We start from the raw sequence: 13,354 nt of genomic DNA, 5'->3' as shown, positions 1-13,354 counted from the left end.
AATAAGGTCCAAATTAACCTCCAGAATGGCTGGTTTGGCAAATACTGCACTACAACAGGCTGCATATCTATTTTCTTCTTTAAAAACAAGGAAAGCATCTCCCCTGAAGTTTTCTCCTACAGTAAACAGAGGGAATCCGTCCCCACTGAGGTAGTCCTGCACATAAGCTGAGCCTCCGCACATCACAAGAAGGATGCTCTGGCAGATCAAAGATCTCACGCGCTCCCTCACCGACCACTGCCATTCCCCACGGCTGCAGTGCTGCGGGGACACATGCTAACTGGTCTCAGCAGGCTTCGGATCGTCCTCTTAATGTTTACGGGAAGAGGAACCGCATTCCAAGAAGATTAATTCATCGCCATCGTCCTCCTCCTCCTTGTTCCTTTAGCCTTGCTCATCTCTCCTCCACACATGCTGGCCCAATGCATACCCATGCTGAATTTCTTCAGCCCAATACCCCAGAAGATCAGTTACATCTGAATACCTCAGAAGCAATTAAATAGGTTTTCTGATATATCTGTTTTCCTATTTCCAATAGAAAATATATATATATATAAAAGATATATATATATTTTTCTATTTCCAATAGAAAATAGACAGGAGAATCCTCAGCAGCTGAGAGGGAAGTGCAGACTACAGGATTTTAGACAGATCCTGCAGGAAGAGGTGACAATTCACAGATACACTGACAGTCAAAAGTATAGAGGTAGTGATACTTTTATGTTCATTTAGAGACAAGAGTGGAATGTTTCCAGGGGTCCAGTCTTGGAAAGATGGATTAGCTCTTTGTTCATGGTGTACACAAAATGTGGGATCATGCACCTTATCTTGAGGAAATTTTCAGTAAAGGTCTTCAAAAACGGAAGCTGTAGCTTATATATTATATAATTAATTCTGTGATTAATGGTTTCCCCCAGTATTATAGAGAAAAATTTTCTATGGCTTTTATTGCTTTTGTAAAACAGTTGCTCTCCTGCTCCCAAGGGACTGCGAAAGGTCAGTGGTGTTGAATATACATGATTTATAAAGTACTCTGGGATGAGAGGTGCTGTGTAAATGTAAAATATTATTAGAGCATACTCTCCTTAATTGACATACACTGAAATGGAATTGGCTGTGCCACAAGAGCAGAACTAAGAAACCAAGTTAGTCTGATGACAGCGGATTGTCTAAGGCTACTGACAGTCTACGACAGCGCAAGTATAAATTCATCTCACAGAGACATTTACCCAACGCCAAAAGTTATTGCTGTTCATCTGGAATAGGTGTAGATATGAATTTCAAGACTGTGATACGTAGAAATTACTAAGTAGGCAAAGATCACAGATTACTCTTTTCCATGATGAAAAAGCAGCTTCTGAGGCAGCTGTAGGCATGGGAGCTCCCATGTAGCCCATCCACCTTCTGCAGAAACGCTGCCTCACACAAGTCAGTTCTCAAGTGTATGCCAGAGATGCCTGGGATGCCACGGTGCTCACGTGCTTTGCAAAGCCACCCTCAGATGGCACTTTCGGACTCAAAATATGCATACTATGTATTCCCGGCTTTGATGGAGGCTTCTAAGCTCCCCTTGCAGATTTGAACCTTGGTATTTGTTCACTTACAGCCATAACCAAAGAGGCTTCCTAAAAACCAGTCTCTTACCGAACTCAGCGAGAATGAGCCAGACTGGACTCCCGGTCCCATCCCCTCTCAGGGAAGCATAAATTATGCTTTTTGGCATCAATTCCGATTTCTTCTGACCACAACAGTCTATACTTTAACACTGCAATAAATATTCGGTTTGAAGTAGATTTTTAAATATTTTAACAGCTGGGGCAATGACATTATTACTCCACTTTACCGTAAATGGAAAAACTCCCATTGCCCCTCCCAAACAAAGACAGAGATTGCAGATCATATTCTGAATTCTTCTCAAAACCTAGGCCAAAAGATCTCACCAGCACAGCCTGTTCCCCTTCACATTATTATTCCCACTCTCACAGATTCTTTTATCTAATTCCCTTTCTCCCTGAAGTTTACACTGTCATTCCAAACATTTTTCAACTGCACTTCTCTTCCCTCCTCTTAAATTCCCTATCTCTCATCAGCCATCTAAAATGCTTCTTCAAAGAGTGCTATTTGCTTTTAGAAAAACAATGCTATGAATTCAGCACTACAAAGTAATCTGTTCCTACCTTTTCTCCTGTGTGAATATAAGCCATTTCAAATCCTCTTTTTAGGGGGGGAAAAAAAAAAAGCAAGCACAATATAGCACTTAAGCAAAAGTATATGAGCTTCCTGCTTCTAAAGGGAAAAAACGAAGTTCTTACTTTTGAATTTATTCATGCTTTCCCATGAAAAATGACACATCTGTCTGGGAGGTAGAAAAAGATTTGGATTATCTATATTCAAGAGAATAGTTACATGAAGTTATTGCATAAAACGACTGATTCTCTACCAACAGAAGTTTTATTCAAGGATAACATCAAAATTATTCTCATCTATGCAAAATGCTTCTCATCCACACAAAAAAGGCTCTTAATTTCCTCTACACTGAAAAAAATGCTATTGTATTTTTTCTCTTCAGTGATGACCTAAGTTTTTGGTTTCTTCTACTTTCTTTGGATAGTTTTTACTCTTAATAGATTTGCTCATTTGGCTACAGCTAAATTGCTGTAGTAATGGCAGACAATGACAGTCTTAGGCTATGCTACACATGATTAATCTGTGCTCCAACTGAAAGCATTTATCATCTGGGGGCTACTCTTCCTGTTTGTCTTTTCCCTGTGCTTCCAGATCTCCTTTCCTAACAAGGAGAATGACAAAAATCAGTATGGGTTTTTAACCTAGGGAATGACATTTTTAGCTCTGAGGCCTATGTGTAAATGTAAATTTCCAGCTGTTAGAACAAAGAAATAGCAAATGTGAGGCAGATGTTAATATATTATCCATTGTTAGTAATACAAGCAAAAATCAACTTTAAAAAATTCCCCAGCTATTCCAGTAATGAAAGCTTACTTGCTTGGGCATTTACATAGACCTGTGCCTATAGAAATAAGATCTAACTAGTTTCTCGCAATCCATGGAGTCTACTTAAATCCTCGGTGTTGTTTTTTCCTCTTCTCATATTAACTATCAAAGGGCTAGAACATATAACCAATGAAATTATCTCCAGATGTTTCTTCTGCTTAGCAACCTGATGAATGCCCAAAGACCATTTAGGGTATCTACTTAACATTTACTGCACAATAAAGTCAAGTCGTATCTGGAGGATTCTGTATCCTATGCTACAGCAGGACCATATTCAGCATCAAAAGTTAAATCCCATGTCTGGTTTCTATCAAGTACCACTTGACCATAAGTCTTCATGCACTTATGAAGCCACCGTAGGCAAAGCTAATGAGCAACCGCTCTGAGCTCCCCAAGAACTCTGCTTTCCTTTGAATCCACCAACTGAAAAACCCTGCAGCACGTCTGTGAATGAAATAAGGTGCTTCTTGCTGTATCCAGTATCTTTGTTGCTTCTACCATCTTCTAACCCTTGGAAACTTCTGAATTAAGTGTCCTGGCATGGTGAACGCAAGTCACAGCCAGAAGCATGGAGGAACATGGATATGCAGAGCATACTTATGGCTTAGATTCTCCTCCAGGGTCTCCAGCCTCTCTGTAGCTCTTACATATCACATATCTCTCCTCATCTCATCTCTCTTACCTCACATCATCCCTCCCATGGACCACAGATCCCCATGAATCCTGAAAGTCCTTCCTTCTAATGTTAATACAGCAGTGACTTCTGATCGTCTTGTGTCAGGCACATTTGTGTTTGTAATTCCTTTCACGCTAGGCAATTCATTAAGGGCTCTGTTTTGATTACCAAAATGTGTGAACACAACTTTGTATCTCATCTATACAGGGTCACTCTTATGTCAGCTCATTTTTGACTGTGACAGTCTTTTCCCATCCTAAAGGCAAAACAATGTTTACATTTGGTTAGCTAAAATATTTACATTGCACATTCAAATGATGCATTTTCCCAGTGACAGGGCTTTCTCTGGTATTTCCTCCTGTACCTACTGTGCAGCGGAAACAGATGATTAAGATGAATATTCCGGGTGTCTCTAAACAAGCAGCTTAAGGAAACAAGCAGCACAGCTATGCTATACTAACACTGCTGGACTTTGTAATATCCACGCGGGCTGTGTAATCTGCCTAGCACTGCATGTAAGCCTGTCTTTTAGGCCCCTGAATCGGAAGAGCTACACAATTTCCAGTCATCATATTTCGAATAGATTCTTCATTTATTGACCGTTAATTTGTTCACTCGGTGCGTGAGGTAGAGTAAAACACGACAGATGTAGGTCCTGGGAGAGGAGGTAAGAATGATGCTGTTTGCTGATCATCAGTCTGCCTGCGCATAAAAGCCTCGAGCGCATCGTGTCTGGGGGGGTGCAGAGATGATGGGGGCTGCTACCCAGCAGGAGAAGAGGGAAGTGAAGTTGAGAAGGAAAGGTGACGCTAAAACTGGCAGGGGAAGGCCACAAAGCAGTGGTATTTCTGGGAAATACACTGGACTCTCCTGTTTTAATTTAACAGTTTGAAGTTGAACAAAATACTGCAAGTGATGCTGCGCAGGGACCTGCAGCACCAAGAGGTACACCAGACACACAGCACGATCCTTTCCCAAAGGGACTGCGTGAGGCTCGCAGGAGAGAAAGGATGCATATAAAACTTCATACGACAGCAAAGTTCAATTATCATTTAAGACATATTGTTATCTACACAGTAAACAGTTCGTTTTGCTCACGTTATTTGTTAGTATTGAACAACGAAGGACCACCATATGCAAGTCCTTCCAAGAAGAAATCACATGCAGAGTGAAGCAACTTCTCACGTGGTAACTCTGTACCAAGGCAAAATCAGGATGAAGAACTTAAAAAAAAAAAAAGGGTTCTCAGTGGGGGCATTCCTTACCTTACAGCACCGTCCACGCAAGTCTTCATGCAGGCTCTCCCAGGGAGGATGCAAAAGCTTCTGGGCTGAAAAAAAAGATGCAGTGCCGGTTAAGAAGTTACGGCAAAGGCCCTGCCTGTGCTTACGTCCATCACAAACTCTGCTGCATCTTTTTGTTTACAGAAACATATACAATAGATGAAAGTCGACTGTGTAAGCAAAAGTCATCTATTTTAAATTGACCCTGCCTGCTCAGTGTCAAATACTCCAGAGAAAATGGGTTATAAAAGTCACTGTATAAATGAGGCACACAGCATTTAGCAAACGAACTTTAAGCAGGATAATTTTATGTATGCGAGACGTACTTGCTCCACTTTTTTAAACTAACAGCGAATGAAACTTTGTCAGTTAAAACACAGCAGTAAAAGTAAACGTAACAGGCTTTGCACCAGTGTAAGCCAGCATATTCATGATGATAAATGACCAATTTTGATTTAACACAAAACCACACTTATCCACAGATATTTTTATTTCCTGATAAGAGTGCCTATAATAAAGCATCCACTGAAAAACAACTGTCAATTGCAACCCCTTTAATTATTCTGGTTCCATTCTTTTGCTTGTGTAGACAAGCTCTGATTTGGATTTCCACACTTGCTGGTCCCTGACAAGCTCAAGAAAATCATTCAGCTGCACAGAATCTAATCTAGGGTCTCACTTCTCTCTCTCCTGGAGGTAATGACCATAAACATCTCTAATTTGATAGATTTAAAAAAACCCAAACAGCTCTAAATATGCTTATTATTACTTTCAATGTCCTCCTTTACTGTAGCAGGTGTTGTTCCCTGATGGGAAGGGCATCGTTACAGCACTGATGTCCAAGTGGCAGGATGCGGGGTCCAGCATCATCCCTCCAGCCCTGCTGCACAGCCGAGGGGGCTGGGGAGCGGGGACCTGGCTGGAGCCCGCAGGAGCCCTCTCCTCAGCGAGGAGGGGCACACGGGGAAAGCCTGCGTGGAGGGACCAAACAGGCTCGTTACCTGCCCACACGGTGCCCGACCTCGGGGGGCTGCGTAGGGATGAGCGGGGTGGACACTCCTGCACGAAGGGGATGCTGCAAATCCCTGGGCCATGTGCCAGGACAAGCCCAGGTGCACGCTTTGAGCGAGCAGTTAGCAGCCTCGTGGTTTTAATTTAACACTTTTAAGCATTATTTCCTTCCGCCATCCTTGCGGTTACACAGCTTGCAGCTCCTGGCCTTTGGCTGCCAGGCAGCAAAGCTCTGCCGATTTTGGCAGAGGGATGTCCAGCGTGATAGGCAGCGGCTGCCGCTGTCACTAGCAGGATGTTTTCCGGAGTTTCTCCTACAAGGCAATGTGTTTATTCTTTGAAACAGTTGCTCCCTAAAGATTAAAACTGAACAGGAGCACAAAAGCAGCGTGTGTCCTCTGGGGCTGCTACGTGCCATCGGGTACGAGCTGTGTTCTCCCAAATTACACGCAATGAACAGTGCTGCACTGGCAGAAAAACTCAAGTCCCTCAGTGCACAAATTATACTCTCCTCTTCTTCAGCCCCCTCCCTTAGAAAAAATCAACAAAAAAATCCCCCAATATTTTCCAAACGCCACTTGTGACATTAAGAGCTCCAGATCTGGAGTTGTGTCGGGGGGGTCCCCACTGCAGCTGAACCCATTCACCCCGAAAGTACATCAACCTGGGCGTGTAAAAACAACAACAGCCACAGCTCCAAGGCATGCACTTTTAACACCACGTTTGTTATCATCCCCAAACAGCAGTACACACTCTCAAAAATATATTTAACAATTGCAAGGGATAGACAGCAAAAAGAACAGCAAAAGACCTGAAGAAATGCTCAGACAAAATATAGCTTTACTTTAAAACTAGAAAAATAATAGTAATTTAAAAACTACTAAAAATATCATCGAAGGAGTAAGAACAGAGGAGAAATATCTGCACAACATAAAACCTGTTTAGCAGAGCCTGTGTAATCTTAGTTATTACAAAGAGGCTGAAAAAATAAATGTAACAACAATTTTTCTTTCTGCTGAGGTGTGTGGAACAAATGATAATTTTTTACCACTGTACGGGATGTTTTCTACCGCAGGGAGTACCTGCAGGGGGGAGGAACTGTCTCTGGTAATAGGAAAAAGTATTTACCTTGCCTAATGGCTATATGTTAATGTATTTCTATTAGCAAAATCCATTTAATATTGCATATATATAGCTTCTAGCTTAGAGAGTAAGAAAGCTGGAGAAGGAGACTAAACGGTCTTTTCTTCCTCTGATGGGAACACATACAGATTTTCTCGTTACTGGTAATGCGAACTAAGCCCACATAAAGGGGAAGAGACAAACTTCAATAACCCTCAGCTGCAGCACGATGCCACATGAAGCTTTATTCTCCTAAGGAGTACGGCAGACTTTACAACTTCTCCTCCGTCCGTATCACCCATATTTTAAAGAATAAACGAACAGCAGCAATCGCTAGTGTGCTACTATAAAGATAAACCCCTTACCTTCGGTTAACAAGGACTCCTCGTGCCAGACCCCGTTCGCATTGTGCAGAAGACACCAGGAGAAGCTATTAGCGAGGCGCTATCAAACTCCCTCTTGCCGTTAATGCAGCTCTAGGAGTTTCTCGCCCCCCGTCCTCGGCCGCTTGCCGATTCCGTATGCGCGGCGCAGATCCCCACCTTCTCCGGCTGCCAAGCCGGCCACAGCCTGCGAACAATGCCGCCTCTGTCAGCCCGCCGAACGAGCACTGGCACAAAGACACGCTCGTGTACAGCCCCGGACTTTTTCTTTTTCTTCTTCTTGGAGTATGGGCCGATGAGAACGGATGGGAGAAAAACGCTTATGTATTTGTGATTAGCCAAAGCTGCGTTACGTTCAGGAGGAGTGAGATGGTGTCGGAGCAGGACGGGCACCCCGGCGCTAGAGGGGAGATGGAATCTGCCCTGGCGAGAGTGCTCCCTGCCTCGCTTCGCACATTTTTGTTTCACATCCGTGGGTGGCTGCGTGAGCAAGCAGCCGAAATAGGGGAGGAGTCACACAAAATGCAATTTATGACTTGAAGCCTTGTCTGCCTTTTCGAGAGCAGGACGGAGAGGCGAAATCGCGGCGCGATGACATAGCAGCGTGCCTTACACATCCCACCTGCCACCGCCCGCCTCCCCAAACTGGTTGGGAAAGCTCCCCTCCCTGCTGAGGTGTTATCCCCGGCACAGAGCATAGACGCGGCGGCTGCTCTCACACCGCTCAGCAACCACACTCCGGAGAGCCTCCGAGCACGCTGGCTGTTCGCTCCCTCCCCACGGCATTACCAGTTCAATTTTCAAGAAGGCATGATGCTTCACAATCTTAACGAGCGACTGTAGGATGACACAATGAATGACATCCTCAGCAGATGTTTACAGCTGTCACTAGGAAGGGAGGAAGACGGCAGCATTTCGAATCCCAGTTTTCTGCAAATCCCCCCTTGGAAATCTGAGAGGCAAAGAAGAAAGCCCTTTTAACATCAGACGCCTGCATTTTTCTTGTTTTGAAAGTACTCTTGTGTGCATGTTGCACACATTTCATCCAACTTCAGGTTTGTTTTCTTTCCTATCAGAAAACAAAAAGTGAACTGGCCTGGCTCCAGAGAGTTGGTGATAATCCCTGCTGAAACCAAGTGGAATTTTACAGTTTAACTCAAATATTCCCAAGCCAAGCTCCACGATAGATGGTAGCTGTTTCAGATTCCTCCACGTTAATTATAGTTCAGATCTTCAAACACTGCAACTGAATAGAACAGCAAGCAACAATGTGTTTTCTTCTGGAAGCAAACACCAAGGGACACACAGCCCTAGGGTGCAGCACAGCTATGAACTCATTCCAGGTCCCTGATGAACCATCGCAGCGTTGCAATAATTTCCCATGCAATTAGTATTAATTGGTGACTTGCTGGCAATCCCCCAGGGGCCGTATCTCACTCTTTCAGCAGGTCCTACCAGGTCAGGCTTGAGGGACATCAGTGAGGCCGTGCAGGAATCACTGGTGCCCCAGCTCTCGGGGCTCAGTTTTGCTGTTATATTTTTAGGGAACTGGCAAGGGTTATCTTGAATAACGAACAATCACAGCTACGCCACTTCCCAATGAACGCATGTGAGTTTGTAACGTGAGACAGTAAAATAAGAGGGAGATTTCTAGAGGGAAATTATAGACATGTTTCTAAAATAACTTGTTTCAAAGCACTTCACTGAGACCAAACTCCAGCATCGTTTTCAGGAGAACCGAGCGGCAGTGCCAGTGGATAGTAACAGCCCAGTAAGACTCTGCCTCTCATGCTCATAATTAAGCTGAGAAAGGAGAGCGGTAAATGAGCAACCACCTCTTCTAATTTTATTCTTTACTAACAGTTCTTAAGCAAACTTTTTCCTTTTATCTGTTAATAAGATCATGTTATTTGTCTTAAGCATCTTGCCAAATGGACTTAAAAAGGATCAGGATTGCTTTATACCAGCAGAGCCCCAGGACTCCGTGGCAATAAACAAAATCAGATGTTCTTTGACAGAACATCGTAAATATCTAAAACATATTGCAGAGTAGCTTCCTGGGTCTGTATTACAGCTGATGGATCTCAACCATGATCTCTTTTTGCCCTGCAGAATTGCATAAGTAATCTCAAAAATTATTATACTTCTCTTCTATCCTTTAAGAAAAAGGGCTGAGGCAGTTATTTAGAGTCAGAAAGATGCCCTAAACGAGAACTGCAGGGAGGCCAGCCTACACGCACTGTTCAACAACTAGTAAAGGATGCAATAGCTAATGGTAAAATACATTAGGAAATGCTTGTTGCTAGAGGCAAGCAGAATTACTTCAACTAAAACAGATCAAGTATAATCAAGAGCAATGTCCTACAGGCCAGCTTTATTCCTCCTCCCTTTTCTGCTCCTCCTAAGTGTCTAGTCCACACGGCATTACTCTTCTCGTACCATTTTCCTCCTTTACTGTGCAACATTTGGGAACTGCAACATAGCATCTACAGGCTGCCTAATGCAAAATGTCTAATGCATGGTATACTTTGGCTTGGAGGTAGCTGAGAACATTAACGCTGGTTACTTCTCTTGGAAATCTTGGGTTTGGAGCGGAAGAGAGTGCTACAGCCTGCCTGTGCCATCTCACTTCATCTCTAACAATTTGCACCTCTAGATTTTACTTAAGGGCTCATGTTGTACTTAGTGTACACAAACTCAAATGTGAAAACCGAAATTCATAGTATTTATATTGGTCAGCAGATATATAGAGATTTATCATTTACATATATATGGTTTATATGACATAGTTTATTGATTGTTTTTCCTTGGAGATCCTTCTCTCTCTGGATATTTGCGATCCTATTTGATTTTGATTTTTTAAAGGCCTTATTGTCTTTTTTTCCCCACATCTATGGCTCGTAAAGACCCAGTCATTACTTTTTACTGTCACATGAAAAATGAATACTATCAAACTATTCTCACAATTATTTTAAAAGTACAGCAGATGACCTCGTTTTCACTGGTGTAACCCCACAGTAACTCCATTAACTTCCAGCATCTTTGGATGTACGCCATGCATCTGAGATGTCCTTCACCTCTATCTCAAAGACAGCTCTCAAAGAGTATAAAACCACAAAGATATTGCTCAGGGCAGTTTAGGTGGCAAAAGAGGTTTTTCATTCAGTGGAGGCATGGATTAAGGAAACACAGAATGGAAGTTTCAGATAAGATCTTTTCCATAAAAACATGGAAGAGGAAGGAGCACCGTGCGCACTTTGGCAGGGACAGTAAGGTGCAGTATGTGTCTCTGGAGTTGCAGCAGAATTATTAGATTTCTTAGTATGCTGCTACTCTGAAAAATCTGGTTTGCTCACAGGCTTTTACAACATACACACACACACACGTTCACACTCCCACTTCACAGCTACAACTAAGAGACAAAGGGATACGACATTCAGTTTCCAGAAAACAAAAGACCAAGAGTTTCTTTCTCCATTGAAGAATGTCAAGACTTAGTCACTGCCACTCTAATACCCTGATATCAAATTCAATCTTTACAAACATAAAGCAAACATCTTTAAGCAAATTATGAACATCTCTGTCCACACAGATGAGTTACACGTAAATTACTTCTCTAAATCGGTGTTACATCAAATCTTCAACTAGTCAAAGAAAGATGTCATCAGGCTGCATCAGGCGATAATGAAGCCTTAACCCTAGAGATCTTTGTTAAATTTGGATAGCTGTTGATGAAAACCAATTTGATAAGACTGCTTATTCCAGAGAGCCCTTAATTACAGTTTTTCCAGTCAGACTTGTCACTGCTATTCCTTCCTGCATTAACTTTCTAAGAGTGTTACTTCCAGTGACAGTTTTATTTGTAGCACTGCACGTCATTGGTACGTGCACCTCAGCAGGTCCTTCCACCGGCCTGAGCCCAATGCTGGACTGTACCAGGTTCTCTCCATCTACGGGAGATCCAGCGACTAAACAACATAACTAACTTCACCAAGCATCACCTTTTGCTCTAGCTGGGAGCTCGTTGGTCCTGGGAAGTACTTGCGTATCCCCTATGCATGCTGAAGACACGCACACGCCATGTGCGTCCACTGCTGAAGCAGGCTGTGTTTTGTACGGAGCTATTTATCTTACTGAAGCATTTTACATGGACACAGACCGTTTGGGTCTACGGCCTGTTCTCTGCTAAAGGCTCTTGACTAGGTGAAGACATCAACCAAACAAGTTACAACTTATGGCCATGTGGATTTTAATTTGGCATATCTAGCATGTGTCTAAAGCCTCTTCTCAGAGCAGTCAAGTCAAAGTCTTACAAAGGTTTAAAGTGTACCAATACAATCTACATTTAATATTCGGTATTACAAGAACGTAAATAATTTTCTTCGATCTTTTTTTTATGGAAGTTGGTTTGCAGCATTATAGTAATTATGAACTACTACGCATTCAATGAAGCATTTTTACAATTTCGTTTGCAAATATCTTTCTCCTCTTTCCACCTATCAGATTAGCACTGATAACAGAACTTTCACCTCATCTGCTTCCAGTATTTATCAAGCATTTGAGCATGGCTCTTTGGTTTCCATTTGTAGTAACCAGAATTTCCAACTGTTTTTTCACCCAAATACTTGATATATTTGGGCTTGCTTAGTCCAGACAAGACCAAATTTATTCAATCTGCTACAGTCAAGACTAAATACTTACATATGGTTTCCTAATGTTACTCATTAGGACATGGATGGTTACAAATGTGCTTCCTTTGACTTCAGCTTGCCGTTTATTCTTCCCTGCAGTCTGCTCATTTTGATTAAAAATGAAGAAAGAAATCACATTACTAAGTTTTCATTTTCCACTCATCCTAATCTTCGAATTTGTTCCATTTATAAGGCCCAACTATCTATGACAAGAGCTTTCTAGACCATTTAACAGGAGTAAACTCTTGAATGACCAGGGATTTTCTTTTTTGTTTAATCCTCTCCTGCATCTCCCCACTTCTCCTATTTTCCAGTCCTTAATTAAATTTCAGGTCAAAGCTCTTTCTGACTCACGACATTCAAATGTTTTCAGATTTGGTTAAAAAATAATGCAAATCCATTATCCTATATTGTCATAGCTAACCGGGAGAAACTCTCCTGAATTATTTGTATATATGGACAAGATCTGATTATCTAAATCAAATTGCTAAACCCTAAATGCACATGGGAATCATATTTTTTTTTTTTTTAAAAAAAGTCAAATCAGATTAAAGTGTGATCAAAATAACCAGCCAGACTGTAGGATGCTAGCGGGCAGAGGTTCTGGAAATGGAAGTAACACCATACTAATTGGCAAAACAGCCAGCAGAAGATGTAAACATATTTACAGTTTGAGGATTTAATTTTGAGATTACAAATGCCAGAGACAAAGAAGGACATCCTCCTGTCATTTGTTGACAAGTTGCGATAAAGCAGCTGAGAAGAAGGATACCTGTGTCACTGCTTCATCACCAGCCATGACTGCTCACCATCCTGCCTCCTACAGCTGACTCGTGTTTGATTTGTCTGATCCTGTCAGACCTGTCTGAATTATCCTGGTTTTGCTGCCAGGAGTGGTGGCATCATACTCAGCAAAAGCATATAGAGATAATACTGTATTCAGCAAATTGCATTACATGAAAAGTAATTATTAAGATGCAATTTTTCTCTGTACAAGCAAGTATTTGCACAAACTATGCAATTCTTCTTACCAGAGCTACTGCTCTGTAGAAACTGTTTGAAGCACATTTAAGTACTGAATCAGTGTAAGGATGTCTGTAGCATTTATTTATTCATAAAACCCAGGATAAATTATAAAAAAGAAACAAAACCCCACTATTAGAAACTTTTATTTAA

General features: G+C 42.0%; 1 protein-coding gene across 6 annotated transcripts in view; it reads right to left on the bottom strand.

The window, feature by feature from the left end:
* The window catches only part of PAG1 (phosphoprotein membrane anchor with glycosphingolipid microdomains 1), a 116,814-nt gene that overhangs the window by 42,700 nt on the left and 60,760 nt on the right, over positions 1-13,354 (bottom strand). For 5 of the 6 annotated variants that reach the window (XM_054816013.1, XM_054816007.1, XM_054816008.1 and 2 more), the window contains one exon: positions 4,954-5,018. The gene's annotated coding sequence lies outside the window, so the exon portion shown is untranslated. Of the gene's footprint in view, positions 1-4,953; positions 5,019-7,469; positions 8,110-13,354 lie in introns of those variants that run through there. The other variant, XM_054816011.1, reaches the window with a different exon arrangement.

This window comes from Grus americana, chromosome 2, assembly GCF_028858705.1.
Source record: "Grus americana isolate bGruAme1 chromosome 2, bGruAme1.mat, whole genome shotgun sequence".
NCBI classification, from domain to species: Eukaryota; Metazoa; Chordata; class Aves; order Gruiformes; family Gruidae; genus Grus; species Grus americana.
This window is presented reverse-complemented; position numbering and strand designations above follow the sequence as displayed.